This window comes from Rosa chinensis, chromosome 1, assembly GCF_002994745.2.
Source record: "Rosa chinensis cultivar Old Blush chromosome 1, RchiOBHm-V2, whole genome shotgun sequence".
NCBI lineage: Eukaryota > Viridiplantae > Streptophyta > Magnoliopsida > Rosales > Rosaceae > Rosa > Rosa chinensis.
In genome coordinates this window covers 36,108,411-36,124,971 of record NC_037088.1, presented here as the reverse complement: position 1 = coordinate 36,124,971, position 16,561 = coordinate 36,108,411, and the positions used below count along the sequence as shown (strand labels likewise).

The following is a 16,561-nucleotide window of genomic DNA, read 5'->3' as shown; positions in this document are numbered from 1 at the left end:
ATTATAAATCAAAGTAGCCTTCAATACTCCAACACCACAAAATGAAATGTACTCAAAAACCAGTTATCAATATTAAACTACTCAATTCCAATACATAAGACACGTATCTCTATTACATTTGCAGATCCAAAATAAACAAATGTCAATATCCATCCTTAATAGCAATTTCAAAATAAATTGGAATACATACAAGTCTTTCTAGAAGTTCCATAAGCCTTCAATGACAGTTTGCAAGATGTACTTTTTTGAAGCTTAGACCAATCTGCAATATAACAAAACATATACAACAAGTTATAATTTTCATCCTAATGTAGGTAAGAGCTGCATCTAAGAAAGGCCTAGTATTCACTATATACAGTTATACACTAATTATATTTCCTTGATATAATATAATTACAATAGCACAAATGAATCATGTATGCATACCATCAGTTTTGGGAGGATAACGCATCAATTTAAGTAAAAGTATGTCAGTATGATTTTGTCTTGCCTTTAGTGCCTCCAAACTCTTCATTTTGTGCAGCGGCTTTAGCCTTCAATGCCTCTAACTCTTCATTTTGTGCAGCTGCACCAGCTTTGATGATTTCTAACTCCTCATTGCTGAGCTGCAGTAGACTTCGCAGCCATCAACTCGCTCTGCAAGTTGCATTTCTTGTCTTTCTGCTTGATCTGCCTTGATTTGCCTCCCTCACTTGAGCAAGATTTGCTGTATATGTAAAATGAATCAGATTAAAAGTAATCAAACATTATTTGAGCTTGCACACAAAAAAGAGTGGGAAAGAAAAGTATCATAATAACTGTAGAAGACCATGGGCTAAGATCACTAAGTCATAAATCTGAATAAGATAATAAATTTTTTGGTTAAGAAAATATGATACTTAAGTTAAAACTCTTATATAGGGCAGGGACTGTATTCACATCTCTAGTAGCCTTATGTATAAGGGGGAAGTACACAATGACACCTCCAAACAACTCAGCTCACAAACTTGAAAGACAAAATAAAATTTTCATCTAAGCCAGTAATATGCATAATCATACCCTCTGCCGCAAGCCAAAAGTCTCCCAGGTCTGTCAAATGCTTCTCCTATAAGCAAGGAGGATAAGCAAATTCAGTCAACTATTGTTTGTATTTAACACACAAGATATACTGAAATTAATAAGAAAATAGGAAAGGAACTTTTACCTGGTAAGAGGAACAAATCAACTTGATCACTTGCCTATAAAACTGCACAAAGAGAGATCCTCGATCAGTTTAACCCAATCATATCTACAATTGTTACATATATTTAAATCTATGAAGCCAATCCTGCATTCTTTTTGGAAAGAGTTTATTTACACCGAAATGCCCTATAAGAAAAAGTAAGACATTAAAAACAAACAAGATGCTAGGACTAAGGCTTTCTGGAAAAGAAATGCCAGACTAGACTACATCTGAGTGAAGAACGAGAAATATGTCATGATTTTTCAGGAAAATGAAACACTAAAGGATGTCCACACCTTCTAACTGAGAAACTACCCAGTTTGATAACACTATGATGTCTAAACCTGGGTAAATTGATAGAGTGCCTTTTAAGAACTGGAATCACCGTCAAATATTGTTCACATCCTAACATGGTTTAAGACAATCAGACATCCAAATAAGGAGTCACATAACTAGGCAGCCACATAGTCAAGATATGGTAGCCTGAAATAAAAGTATGCAATGAGTAGCTACAAGAAAAATGGCTTTTGGCAAGGAATTTTTTCCTTGTAAAAAAACTGGAAATTCCTTGCATTAACCCAATAAAAGCTAGCATTTATAAGCAATAGAGAAATAATAATGACAAGAAAATAGAAAGCTAATGAATGCCATGTTAATTGTGTGTTTTGTACTTAAGAATTGAAAAGTAAATAATAACTCCTGTACTGATAGACGTACTCAGACCTATAGGAAATAACACATCATTTATGACCAAATAGGGGTGTTACCTGTCCATATACAACATCAACTCCATAAACAAAAGTTACACCATACTGAAGTAAACAGTTGATAAATCCGCTGATTGATAACCTTGAGTCAAGAGCTACTTTGCAGAAACATTGATACCTAGTTGTTCAATGGCAGCTTCTAACTTGTGTCCTGCTCTGGATATACAAAATAGAAGAACAAATTAGCATAACAGGTCTTACCAAAGTTCGAGTATAAATGACTCTCGTTTAATGAACTGTAGATTGGTTTGTTAAAATGAAGTAATCACCTACATCAAATTTGGAGTATCACCTTTGTTGACCACCTTCGCATCCACTACTACTTTACCTACACCACCAAACATGAATAACTAAGTTAACTCCTATCACTGGTCTACTTTATGTAATAGCTTTTGTACAAACAATGCATGGGAGTATCACATTTGAAGGCAAAATAAAACTCACCGTGGCACACGTCATCCAGTCTCTTCTTCCTAAACATGTCATTAGCTAAATAGAATAGTTAATATATAAGTATAAATAGGGTTCTAGGACAAACACTTAACACTAGCTGAAAATGGGTAAAATCAATTGGTTTTAAGGGGCATAAAATCTCACTTCTTTGGTGCTTGATCCTTTGATAACTTCACAGCAGCAAAGCTTGTACCTGGACTATGCAACCCATAATCCAGGTTAAGTAGGACATTACACAGTAACAAACCAGAACCACGAAGCAATTCGATCCATGATTAAATTGGTTATTACCAGTACAGAAATAGGCATATATATCATATCAACTTCATGAATCTAAATCAAGCTTTAAACTTTCCAAGGCAAAATAAGCATAAATATCTGGCCTTGAACAAATCTCAATCTGGGTTTCAGCCCTTCTGCAATCAAATACACTCAAAATATATAAAATTCCAACTCATAACCCAAGAACATACCCAATTCTGTGTCACTAGTTTAACCAAATTACTGGGTTTCTCATAGATATCAAATTCAATGAGAAACAAACCAAGCACAGATTCACAGAAACGAGTGTGAATTAAGAGAGAAAGAGGGGTTGGGTGACCTTATTGAGGACGCATTCTCGCAATGAATTCATGAGGCTGAGGCACTTGACTTGGTCATATGGAGATTGAGCGATGCTATTGAGCAGATCCAGAGCATCCTGACAAGTTAATAAATTAATAATTCAGAATACAATTTAATCGCAAAATCAACTGCCAAATTTCCTAAAATCCACAATATAGAGAAGTGACAATACAAAAGAACACAAACATAGAGAGTCAAGTTATATGAGAAAAAAAAAATCAAACTACTGGCAACTTCTTACCAGACCCAGAAATACAAAAAGCCAATCGTTTATCTGTCAATCCTTCTTCGTTGTCTCCAGCTAATCCTTGCACTGGATATATGAAAAGCAACCTGATCAATAAAATTTAGAAATAAGGAAAATCAAACCAAATCAAAACCGAAACATTCATATCAAAACAAAGCACACAAATGTTACTGAAAATCATATATCTCTCCTCTAATCACAATGATCCTCAAATTTGATTTACTTTACAACAGCATACAAATGAAACACAAAGAAGTGAACGATCAAACCGAGCGAGTGGGTAGTGAAAAAATTACAAGAATCTGACAGAAACAATTTTACATCAGAAAAACTTGTTATACTGCCTAGTGAGAGAATCCTTCAGATTTGAATACAGACCATAAAGGGAGTACTGACCAAGGTTCTGTGCTTCATACCATGAGTTCAGAACGGATAGGTGCTTATCCATCCCAGAAAATGCCAATTGGATCCTGAGGCTGCAATCCACAGTGCCTCCATGGGTTTTGCAGCTGTTTGTCTTGATTGCACAGTCCTGATTGTGCAGGCAAACAAAGCTGGAGCTCCCAGAACATTTGACACACCCATCCCTTTTCCAATGCAGGTGCTGCTGCCTGCCCTTGGTGAACTCAAGCACCTGCATAAATCAAAACACATTCACTACATAACCTAAACCACAAACCACGAACGACATTAACGAATTCAAACTCCAAATCCAATTGCAATTTCCTTGCTCACTTACAAGAGTAAAGCTGGTGACAGTGTAGGTACTATTGGCAACAAAAGCCGCAATAGACCTTGCAGCATATTTATGCCCAGCAAAAGCAACCATATATCCCCATAATTATCCTGCAAATTCAAAATCACAAACCACAATGAATCGATGGAATTCAAAACAAGCCAACATTAACTTAACTACAATCTGATACTTTCAGTGCTAAGCTTACAAAACTGAGACCAACATTTTGCAATTATCAATATCAAAATCAACATTAACCCTAAACCCATCAAATCCCCGTAGCGATTCACAAAATAAAGGATCACCAAAACGAAATGCAACGGTTTAGAGAAAGAGAGAGAGAGAGAGAGAGAGAACGAACCGGAGCGAGAGAGGATTTGACAGAGAGGGCGAGAGTCTAGTGTCGCACGGAGACAACTGGGAGGTGGAGTTAGCACCGTAACGGGAGGCGAAGGCGATCCCGAAGCTGAAGCCGTCGGACCTGGCGACCTTGGTGTCGGAGCACGGGAGTAGATTTAAATCAACATCATCTTTCCGAAAGAAAATCTCAATAGCTTGAAATACAAATAACTCGATGAATTAATAGGAGCAGAGGAGAAGATCTGAGTCGGAGTCGATGGGTATGAGTCGGAGAATATTTGAGTCGGAGTCGGAGTCGGAGTGAGAGAAGAACAAGATGGGTATCACAATATCCATCTTTCATTCTTTCATTCACAATTTGGGAATTGGGAGCGCGCCTATAATTTTTTGGAGACCACGAAGTTGCCGCTTGAAAATTCACCAAGGAAAAAAGTAAAATAGTTGGTCACTAATTGCAAAACGACAACGTTTCCCTACAAGTGTCATTAAACTTGTAGCGGCCAAACATAACCTGGTCACTATCAATTATAGATTTGGACACTAACATAAAATAATTAGGCGGGAGTTGGAAAAAATTTAGCGCTGACTATTTTAGTGACCAATGGGTAATGTTGGTCATTAATTCTATTCTTTTAGTGACCAATTATAAGTTGGTCACTGTGATTTGGTCACTAATGTCCATATTTGTTGTAGTGCATCCACCAAAGAAAAACCACGCAAGGTCCATCAAGCCTGGTTTCAGTTAGTCCACCATCGTCATTCCCTCCCCCCGCTGTATGTACTAGTTCGGCCATGCTCCGTCAACCCACGACCTGCATCACCATAACCTACAACGCTACAATCCACATCGCCATGGCCACTCACCATCTAGTCATCGACAACCCAATACCCATCCCTGAACCAAATCCTCACATCCCACACCGCCATCGATTGGACTCATGGCGCCGTCGGCCAAGAACCATTAGCAGGGATCGATCGCCAGGCCTGTACCGCACAACCACCACCTCGCACCAACTCAGCCGGAAAACCAACCCGATAAAGCCCTGTGCGAAACATCCCTTGACAGATCCCTAGGAGCTGTAGACGTCGATTTTCCCATCCGGCAGTAGCCCCATGACGGCGGCGAGACCGGAGGCCAACCCAGAAGTCCGGGCGCCGCGGGACGAGAAACAATATTGCAAAAAAATGAAAGTTCAGCCTTAGGCACTACTACAAAAACAACATATAAGGACACTTTTTTTTTCACGGAGTCCTAATAAGCTTATGAGGACGACTTAAAAAAATACGAGCAATAGTTTGCTCGCCCCACCTAATTTTTATTGTCAAAAGTTGAACTTCCCACCTTTTTTTTCCAACACATATTCGCACTTTGATCCCTCTCTCTCTCAGTTTCTTTGTGCATCTCTTCCTCATCGAACACATTGGAGCTTTGATTCTTCAGCTCTGAGAGAAACAAATCTCACCATAGATGGATAACTCTCTCTTCTTCCTAATCTGTCTATAGCCTTTTCTTTTTGCCATATCTATATGCTCTATGCAGATCATAATGTGACCGTGGCTTTCTCCTATATGGTCTTCCCGTTGTCTCTCCCCAAACCTCCAACCTAGCCACTGTCCCTAGAGCCTCCGACCCCCTACATGATGCCATTGTCGCGAACGACGAGTTGTGCGTCGCGCCCTTCATCAATGGCGGAGTCTCTGGTATGCTCGCTACCTCTGTCATCCAACCCATCGATACGATCAAGGTGAGTGTTGAAATTCATCAAGATTGTTACTTTTGTGAGATTTGGATTGGACCCATGATTCCAACTCGGGTCTTTGAGCTTAAAGTTGGTTTCTTTTGATCAGTTTCAGATCTGTGATTTGTGGGTCTATTTCAGATTTTGATTTTTTGTAATGGGGAAGAACGAACACATAGCAGGCATGCCTTTCTTATTACTCTATGACCATATATATGTCTTTTGGTTTTTGCTCTAAATGTTTATTGAAACTCTCCGTTCTGTGTTGCAGTGCTGAGAAGGCTGGGAGTGAAGAGCATGGAGATAAAGAAACCAAAGCAGTTTGAAACCGTGGCCTCACTCATAATCCCTGGAGGAGAGAGCACCACCATGGCTAAGCTCGCCAAGTACCACAACTTGGTCTCTCTATCACTCACCCAAACAGTCTCTATTATTTGTTGATTTGTTTAAAGCTTTTTACTTTATTACTCCTAGGCTCAATATGTATATATATGCATGTTTCTGCAACTATCGATACTTTTAGTATATCAGTAAATGGGGATTAGGTCAAAATGAGGACTGTTCTAGAAATGGTATAATTTGGCTATATGGGTTTTGTTCTTTGGTGCTTTAGGTATATAGGAGTGGTGGAATTGTGAACTATATCGGCTTGCCTAATATAATTACAAACGACACAGGAGGTAAAGGAAATGAAGTAGATTATAGCATTATTTGAAATCCTAGTTCATTTTGGTAAGTACATTGTTGTGTGTTTAGACGAGCATATATAGATACCTATGTTTCCAGATAGTCATTAACTTTTATTTTCTAGGTAGTTCTGCTCCTAGGAACCAAACTTGAATACATTACTAACATTACTGTTTTGGACCTTGTAGAATGCATTTGAGCTCACCTTCTTCATTTGGGTTCCAGTAAGTTTTTCTTTCCCATCCTCTAGATTTTGGTGAAGTTCAATATTTAAAATTTTGCATAGCTTATGACAGAGCATCCTTGTGGTTTTTCTTAGGCCCAATTCTAAGTAAAATTGTGCTACCGCGAGCACACCGTGATCATTGTTACGAGATTTTTCTTAGCGTAAGAGTACCAAAAACTTGCATTCTAATCACTTTAAAGTTATTTAAAGATGATAATTATGTTATAGATTATTGAGCACGCCTTGTTCGCATTAGTGGCCCTAAATCCCTTTTAATTTCTCAGGGTGACCACCAAGTCCTCTGCAGCTACATTACTCTTTCTTGTAACACAGGTGAAGTATATCTGAAATGTTGGTCATAACTATACATATTGCTCTGACCAGAAAAATATGTATAGTTATGCTTTTTTATCCTAGGATTATCCCATGATGCCTATTAGATCTCATTCTGTGAATGACTTGCTTTTCCTGTACTACTATGCTTTGGCTAATGTGGGTGGTTTAATTTTTCTTCTGACAGAGTATGATGCTGATGATAAACCCCAAGAAGAAACTGTCAACCCTATGGTCGATGGTGGGACTGAAGGTTTTCAAGGACATGCCAGGGTCATTATGCCAGGGATCAGTCCATGCATGCTTTGAGTGTACAATCTGGCTTTTCCCCCCTCAAGTGAAGTTCCCTTTATGCACACTTGCAGAAATCCCTAGAACTGCTGCTCATTGTATTGAATATGCTCACCTAATTAAATGGGATGAGGTAATGGATTAGTCATTATGTTTCGTCTTTCCACTACTTTTACTGGAAAAAAAAATGAAAAAAAAACTATTGCATGAATATGCTATCTAAACTTACATTCTACATATAGGTACATAGCGGAGAGGCTTTTGATCTAGATGACCCTGAACATATAAAGTGGGTGTATGATGAGGTCAATTATGGCAATTATTTAATGATTTCTCTGTTCCTTTTATGGACCTTTAATTATGTTCCTTTCATTTATTTACTAATTTGTTTTTTGTTCCCATCTAATAGGCTAACAAGAGAGCTGAGCTGTTTGGTATTCAAGAGTTACATTGTCTCTCACTCAGGTATACATTCTTATAGAAGTAGTTACCCCTATTATTATTTTCGTCAAGTTTTTCTGCAACATAACTGCATAGTTTGGCTTTTGCTGTTAAATCATGTGGGTGAGAAAAGGATTTAGGACTTCGAAACTATGGGTAACTAAGCTTTTGGCTTATAGCTTTTGAACTTTTATCTGTCACTCTTGTTGGAAGCTGATTATGTTGTCTACAGGGGGTTGTGAAGAACATCATACAAGCTATTGCTTCCACAAATGCTATTATATCAGCTACCTGTGCACTACAAAATTGAAGATTGCATCTAGATGCAGTAAAACTCTATCGAACTATCTGATACGCTCAAAGCAAGCATATAATTTAACCCTATAAAATGTTATCATTAGTATATAGTAAATAGGGATCGTTCTATTCCGGGGATTGAGGGTACACCTGTCATTATATAATAAGTAAAGAATTAAAATAAAAAAAAAGTATAATATTTACAAAATATATACAAATAACTAAATAAAAGGGGGATTTAAGAATTAGGCTTCATGAATTTAATTTCTAAGGAATTTTCTGGTTGCACCACACAGCTCTAACGAATGAATTAATGCCACTTCAGTTTTGCCATGTCACTCAACCAATCAAAAAGCTATAAAATAATTCCATAATCTTTCCAAATATATTATTGCTGATTTCCCAAGATTTTATCTGATTTTTCTCTTAATTTTCGGCCAAAAGAATCTTGAGTGAAAATAGGAATGAATCTGGACTTGTTTTGGACCTTTTCTCCCTTAAATCTCTCCATGGCATCATTATCCTTGATCCTCTCCTGATTTTTGACATTAACTCCATAATTTCCCATGGAAAAATCAGATTTAATTCCCCAATAATATCTCCAACATCATCTTCAAGCCATGTGGTTTCCTAGTGCCATCAGGACTCCTCTCTTTTTGCCATGTGTATTCATTTCAGCTCATTTCTTCTCCATTTTCTCCCTTGTACCTAGAAAATAAAAACTAAATTAAAATTTATTTATTTAAGGAAATAACTAAGTAAAATATGAGGAAATAACTATTAAAACATCGCATTAAAATGCTCCTATCAAATTCCCCCACACTTAGCTTTTGCTAGTCCCTTAGCAAAATCAAAACAAAGACACAAACTTAGACTCAACGAAATTTAAAGAAAGAAAGCCTCAAACACACGAAAACTCTATTGCCCTTCAACATTTTGTCTCAGAAATCTCTTGCTTTCACAACATCAAAATTAGCACTCAACCATGAATCAATGTTTAGGCATTCGAGAGTTAATTAAAACACATAATCCACACATGCACAAGTAGGACTTGGTTGTAACAATGGTGATGGGGTGGAGCTCAGCATGTTTCAGACAAGTATGATTCATATCCTCAGAAGGTATATCCACTCTTTCTTCTCTCAGATCAAGGCAATGCTTAAAAGGTTATAATCACTCAATTATATGTGAGAGAACATATTTTAAGGCAATCAAATAGCTCACATATATAAGAAACGAAAAGCACTTTGTGAATATAATTTTTTCAAAAGATTTCATGAAAGATATCAACTACTTGCACGAATGGACCCAAGCCATAGGTTCAACTCTTATAACTCATCTCCACAGATCAAAGACTATCCCATCTTAAGGATCAAGAAGGGCTTATTAAGGGTTGTAATGGGGCTCAAGCTCAAGGTTTTAAGAAACAAAGGGATATATGGAATTTCACAAAGTGTCCTAAAACCCTAGTAGAGCTCATGTTAATATAGAGACTTCTAGAAATCCACCAAAGCAAACGTCACACCCATAGAGGCAAAATAAAAGGCCTAATGTCTTCATGTTGGACCCAAATTTCATTCTAAACTTCATTTGAACTCTCGTGAACTGGACAAAGACCAAATCTTTCAATAGTGGGCCTTCAATTCAAAACAATTTCCAAACTCACCAAGTATGGGGGACTAAAATCCATAAACATTTTTTTTTTCTTTTTCACGACTGCCACATAATTGTTCTTTTCATGGACAAGTCTACCCCCACACTTGAACTTTCACCTCTTCTAAATCGTCATCCTTAACGCCAAACCCATGTAGTAAGTCTCAAAAGATAGCTCTACCAAGTTTTTAGAACAAAGGGTAGGATTGTAACTATACTAAGGTTCAGGGTTAAGGATTTTAAGAGTGATGAAAGAAAGGCTTAATGTAGGCTCAAAGGGGTTTATCTACGGGAGTCCCACGACGGGCACAAATGGGGACACAGGCTTATTTGGCAGTGGTGGTAATTCCTAGGGTGCCTCTATCCTTTTCAGAATCAGGGACATGTATTGATAAAAGTCTCAACAAGCACAAAAGCAAATTCTAGCATTCTCTAGTCCATCAAACTTAATCTATGGCAAGCAATCAATCAAATGAAAGAATAATGAGATCATCAAAACATCGCTAAGAAAATAAGAATATATTTTTTTCATCACTCCAAGAAAAAGGGACATGGGCTCAAATATTTCACATGGGTTTTTATGATTCAAAACTCATCTTAACATGCTCATATTCTGTACCAAGGTCATGAATCCATATCCACTACACATGCATATACTTTTCATACATCTCAATTAACCAAAGAATACCATTTAAAATCATCTCAATCTTGTGATCCTCTTTTAGCCATAATTTCAGAGATATAGAATCATCATAGACAGTTGAAATTGCATCCTATGACTTAAAAATAAAAACAAAAATGAAAACAATTTTATGTTTTTTTTTTTTGACATTTTTCCATTTTTTTGTATTTTTTTGATATTTTCAATTTTTTTTTTTTTTTTGTATTTTACAATATATATGACTCAAAATAAAAGACAAAAATATAAATCCCTTCCCCCACACTTAAATGTTGCATTGTCCTCAATGTAATCAATTATAAATATGCAATGGAACAATTAAGCATATAGGAATGGAATTTATGAAAATAAATCCTAAAACAAATGAGAAAAAGATTTAAAAAAAATAGGAAAAGAGAAAGCAAATCTGTATTTGTAGACTCATTCACGGCTACTTCTGAATTGGGTTGCCTCCCAAGCAGCGCTTGAGTTTAACGTCTTTCAGTCAGACGGTACCTCAATTAAATAAAGTTAGTGACTATAATTAACAAAAAAAATATAAAATATACAAATAAGTATCTATGAATTACAAACTACAAGTATAATTAACAAGTACATTATACATAATTTCTCACACAAGTCACAAGTTAAGTACACAGTTCAGTTTTTTTTTTTTTAGTCAAGACTTCAATTTATTTCAACACTTAGGTATAGGAACAAGGAGTCTCGATGTGCAATGGGACTGAAACAGCTACCCTTTTGAAGACTATGTTTTATCCAATATACCTTAGTGTCTCACAACATTTTCTTTTGTTACAAACATCATTGATATCGAATCTAATTCCAAGCTGTAAATCAAGTGGACGTGCGGCCCAAGTATAGTCGCCTGGACACAAATTTCCTTTCAAATCCTTTGGGCAACCTTACTGAAATGGACAGGTGGGGGAGGACGAACACGAGATGAAAAATCCATTTTGGCATGAGCTACTCCCACATAGTGGTTTAGGCCCATTTGCAAGCACTTCTGGATTCAAAAACCCGTCATGAACGTTGTCCTCTTCCTAGACACCATTCCACATAGGCTATACTTACTAAGATGAAAAAGGTCATAAGTGTGAAGACAGTTCAACAAGTGTTAATAAAGGCCGCCCTCAACCTTAAGGGACCCGAACTAGGCACCAATAAGAGGTTTAGGCCAATATTAACAACACGACTTCACCTATTCCTCTCAATTTACAACCTACAATTAAAATTCATGTTCAACAAAAAAATAATAACCTAATTAAATTAAATTAATCTACGTTTCAAACACAATATATACAACATATATTCACAATTTAACAAGTAACTTTTCAATCCCCGGCAACGGCGCCAAAAATTGATATGCTCAAAGCAAGCATATAATTTGACCTTATAAAATGTCATCGTTAGTATATAGTAAATAGGGATCGTTCTATTCCGGGGATTGAGGGTACACCTATCATTGTACAACAAGTAAAGAATTAAAATAAAATAAAGTATAATATTTACAAAATATACACAAATAACTAAATAAAAGGGGGATTTAAGAATTAGAGTTTCGAAAATTAAAATAAATAAAAGAAAGAAAATACAAAAACACATATACAAGGTTGGAACGCAAGGAACAAAGATCAAATCCACAATCATATGAACGAAATCCAATCACAATTCCTATAGTTGATCTTCTATGTCATGAGAAAGAAGTTGACCATGTGAAACGTTAGAAAGCAAACGATTTCCCATTTTTTACTTTCCTTCAATATTTAATCTAAGTGAAAGCACCTAAATTAAACCTATTGAACATGCAATCATAGTCTAGAAAGCTAGCTACTCAAGAACACATTCAACGCATGAAGAACAAAGAAAGGATGTCAACCAAAGTGCACAACCTAGTTATGAATAAGTTCACCTATTTGCAATCCTCCTTAATTGATTTCAAATTTTGTGCAAAGCCTTTACTACTTAAATCTAGCTCCAATTACGTGCATATATCCTAAGTTGGCCACTAAAGAACACATACATACAAAAACTTTCTGTAATCCAAAATCAATCAAGGAATCTCACATAAGCAACATATCAATCAACATAAAGAAATCGTAACTTTATTTCAAAACATATAAATGGCATGGGCTTTAAACTTTTCCCTTAACGTCATGTTAACTAGAATTCATAACTCTATGAATCAAACAAAGGAAAACAAAAGAAAGTATGAAATACACCGTGAATGATGAATGACAAAGCCTTGAGACGAAGAACTTGAAGATCCTTGAAAGCAAGCAATCTTCTAGGGACGACACAAGGGTGGATGGCGGATAGGATCTTGATGTATTGCATGACTTCTCCTCCTCCTTGGTTGAGACACAGAGCTTCTGAAGACTAGAGAATGGAGAGAATTTTTCTAATGTTCATTTTCTAAGGGAGAGAGGTGTGTTGTGGTGTGGTATGGTGGTGTTGTAGTGTGGTATGGTTGTGTTGTGGTGTGTCTAAAACATCTAGAGAGGAGAGTATATAGGGGAAGGCAAGGCTTCATGAATTTAATTTCTAAGGAATTTTCTGGTTGCACCACACAGCTCCAACCAATGAATTAATGCCACGTTAGCTCTGCCATGTCACTCAACCAATCAAAAAGCTCCAAAATAATTCCATAATCTTTCCAAATATATTATTGCTGATTTCCCAAGATTTTATCTGATTGTTCTCTTAATTTTCTGCCAAAAGAATCTTGAATGAAAATAGGGATGAATCTGGACTTGTTTTGGACATTTTCTCCCTTAAATCTCTCCATGGCATCATTATCCTTGATCCTCTCTTGATTTTTGACATTAACTCCATAATTTCCCATGGAAAAATCAGATTTAATTCCCCAATAATATCTCCAACGTCATCTTCAAGCCATGTGGTTTCCTAGTGCCATCAGGACTCCTCTCTTTTTGCCATGTGTATTCATTTCAGCTCATTTCTTCTCCATTTTCTCCCTTGTACCTAGAAAATAAAAACTAAATTAAAATTTATTTATTTAAGGAAATAACTAAGTAAAATATGAGGAAATAACTATTAAAATATCGCATTAAAATGCTCCTATCACTATCTAACGTGCGTTCCTCTTTCTCATCAATAACTACACTAAATATCCTTAGAAATCCTTTCCTAGATGTCATAAACCATTTTTTGGTTGCATAACAGATGCATTGGATTATCATTTTCTATGTATGAGCACAACATTAGATCCAATTTACTTGTTTGGGAAGTTAGTATAACACTCTATCTCTATTAGAAATACTTATCACACCTATTATTATACTAGCAGAACATATTCTAGGTCCCGGCACAAAGGAAATTAGAAGTGGAAATACTTCCAGTTGTGTGTCTAATTTCTGTTCACAGTTCTGATCTTATTTGTTCCTCCAATTTCTTATTCGTACCTGATAGCCAGTGTGGTCTCTGCATGTTAATATGAAGTGTTGGTGCAAAAGGTGAGAATTCTCACTAAGGAATCAATTCCCACCAAGTTTTCGTAATTTGTATGTGTCATATATAGGCAGTTAGTTATTCCATTCTAATGAAAAAATGTTTAATTCACCATTGCATTCCAACCTCTTTTATGCCACCTCTATGGACGATTTATCTCAGTTAAATATAGGTTTGTAGAATCGTAATCTATATGCAAAACTGTAGGCATCAAAACCCATTCTTTTATTCTCCTACTGTGGTAAGTATATGGGACTCATAGGCATCTTGTCATTGTTACTAGGTTGCTTCTAATGAAAGACCTCTTGTGATTGAAGATATTGGGAATCAGATTAAGCAACTGCAAACCTAGAAGGTGCAGTAGATTGAATTACTTAACTAGAATTATTGAATTGTAATTTGTTACACTTCTTTCTTAAAGATTCTATATTTATGGCAATCATTTTGCATGCTAGCTGCATTTTTGACATTTGTTGTCAACTGATTATAGAGTACGGTAGCACATGTGGAAGTCACCTAAATTGTTTGTGCAGTTGGATATAATTCATGTATAAGATTATGATTTGCTCAGTTTTCTCAAGTATATCTGCACCAACTCCAAGACAGGTGCATCTTTTACTTCCTGCTAATTCTACTCAATTCACCAGCAGTTCTGACCAAACTGCAGGATAAGTGGTAAATCAGAAAGGTCATATCTTGAGGTAGAGATCATCCCTGTGTTTATTGCATATATGTGCATTATATTATGGTTTTATATTAGTCTTTATGGAGTATGCAGTAATCCTTAGATTGCAGCAGGACTAAGAGAAGCTACTGCTACTTAAGTGGCATGTTCTAAGTCTAGCCTTGCAAGTTATTATCTTTGCTCTCTAGAGGTATTTTCCCTTACAAAGTAGATTTATCTGTTAACGTTGACACTGGTGGCAGAGAGTTAGTACCTTATGCTCAATTCAAACAAATGAATATCTACCTTACATGTTCTGTTTTAAGCCAACACCCTTACAGATCCTTCTTAGTGTGTACTAGTGCATTCATTAAAGCCTTATAGATCTTCCTCTATTTGTTATTTCAGGTCAATTATATGTATTGTTGTCTTTGATTAGTTGTGCACATGCTTACTGGGTTGCTTTTTTGTTTAATGTAATATTCACTAATGCTCATCATTTCAGTTTAAGGAAAAAGACACACTCAAGAAGAGGTTGATGTCGTTCAAGTAGAGTGTGCAGAGCAGGTTGATGGATATATCCAAGATGAACTAAAATAGTTAGCATATGTATATGCAGTCTTACTTTTGGTATGAATCAAATTAGTTATATATATTTGAAGCCTGCTTAGTGTAGCAGCAACTTTGAATTAAATTGGTCAAAACAGTAGAGTAGGATATTTTGGATCTTTATGCTCCTTTAATGAGATGGACTTATGGTGTTTATAGACTACTTGTATTGGATATTTTCTATATCAGTTTTCATATTATAAGGACTTGTTGATGTGTCATCTGTATGCAAATTTGATGGGAATGTACAGAAAATAGGACACAATGCATTCCTATATGTGTCCTAGTACAGAAAAGAGGACATATGAGAATGTAATTTGTGTCCTCATATTGATTTAAGGACTCCATTTTCAAATCTTTGAGGACACAATTTCTGTGTTCTTGTATAAAATAGAGGGCACATTTGAGTGTGTTGTTTTTGTGTCCTCTAATAGATTTAAGGACTCATTTTCAGAGCTTTTAGGACACAATTTGTGTGTCCTCATACAGAAAAGAGGACACTTATTTGATAATATAAGGATGCAATTTAGGTGTCCTCTTATAGATTTAAGGACACCACTTTATAGCTGTTAGGACTCATAAACTATGTCCTTGTATAGATAAGAAGACACATTTCCAGTGTCCTTATTTCGGACTTATGATGACACCCAGATAGAGGACTCTTTTTAAAGAGTCCTTGTATGTATTTAAGGACACAGTTTCAATGTCCTTAAATCATGTTATTGTAGTAGTGAGGGTTTCTCAAGGAGAGTGCTTATTGAAATATTCAATTTAATTGATTCCTCCACTCTAACAATAACACTGTACTACAAAGGAAGAAGAAGAAAAATAATAATACTGACAGTATCCAACTTATTTTTTGAAAAATAATAATATTTTGTCATATAATCGTCCTCATTTCTTGATGTTCCCTAATGAATTCAATTGAAAATTTATTTGATAGAACACTTCCCTACAGTAATTTAGTTCTGTAATAGATTTTTCACCATCTAATGAAATATATTGATGTATGTAACTATGTGTGTGTGTGTCTATATATAGGACTCTTCTAGTGAGAGGGATCCCTTTTTTTGGCCAATTTAAGGG

At 36.0% G+C, this 16,561-nt stretch overlaps 1 long non-coding RNA gene and 1 pseudogene across 4 annotated transcripts; one reads left to right on the top strand and one right to left on the bottom strand.

The window, feature by feature from the left end:
• Positions 1-3,614: 3,614 nt before the first annotated feature.
• Positions 3,615-5,255, bottom strand: LOC112165873 (annotated as a pseudogene).
• A 506-nt stretch (positions 5,256-5,761) lies between these two features.
• LOC121051750 lies at positions 5,762-15,625 on the top strand. 4 transcript variants are annotated; one of them, XR_005806804.1, is made up of 10 exons: positions 5,762-6,133; positions 6,399-6,526; positions 7,003-7,038; positions 7,134-7,201; positions 7,325-7,373; positions 7,561-7,797; positions 7,907-7,969; positions 8,074-8,129; positions 14,486-14,557; positions 14,736-15,625. It is a non-coding gene; the product is annotated as an uncharacterized LOC121051750 (long non-coding RNA). The 4 variants fall into 4 exon arrangements; XR_005806805.1 differs by having other exon boundaries at positions 7,907-7,953; positions 14,486-15,625; XR_005806802.1 differs by having other exon boundaries at positions 14,486-15,625.
• The last annotated feature ends 936 nt before the right edge of the window (positions 15,626-16,561 follow it).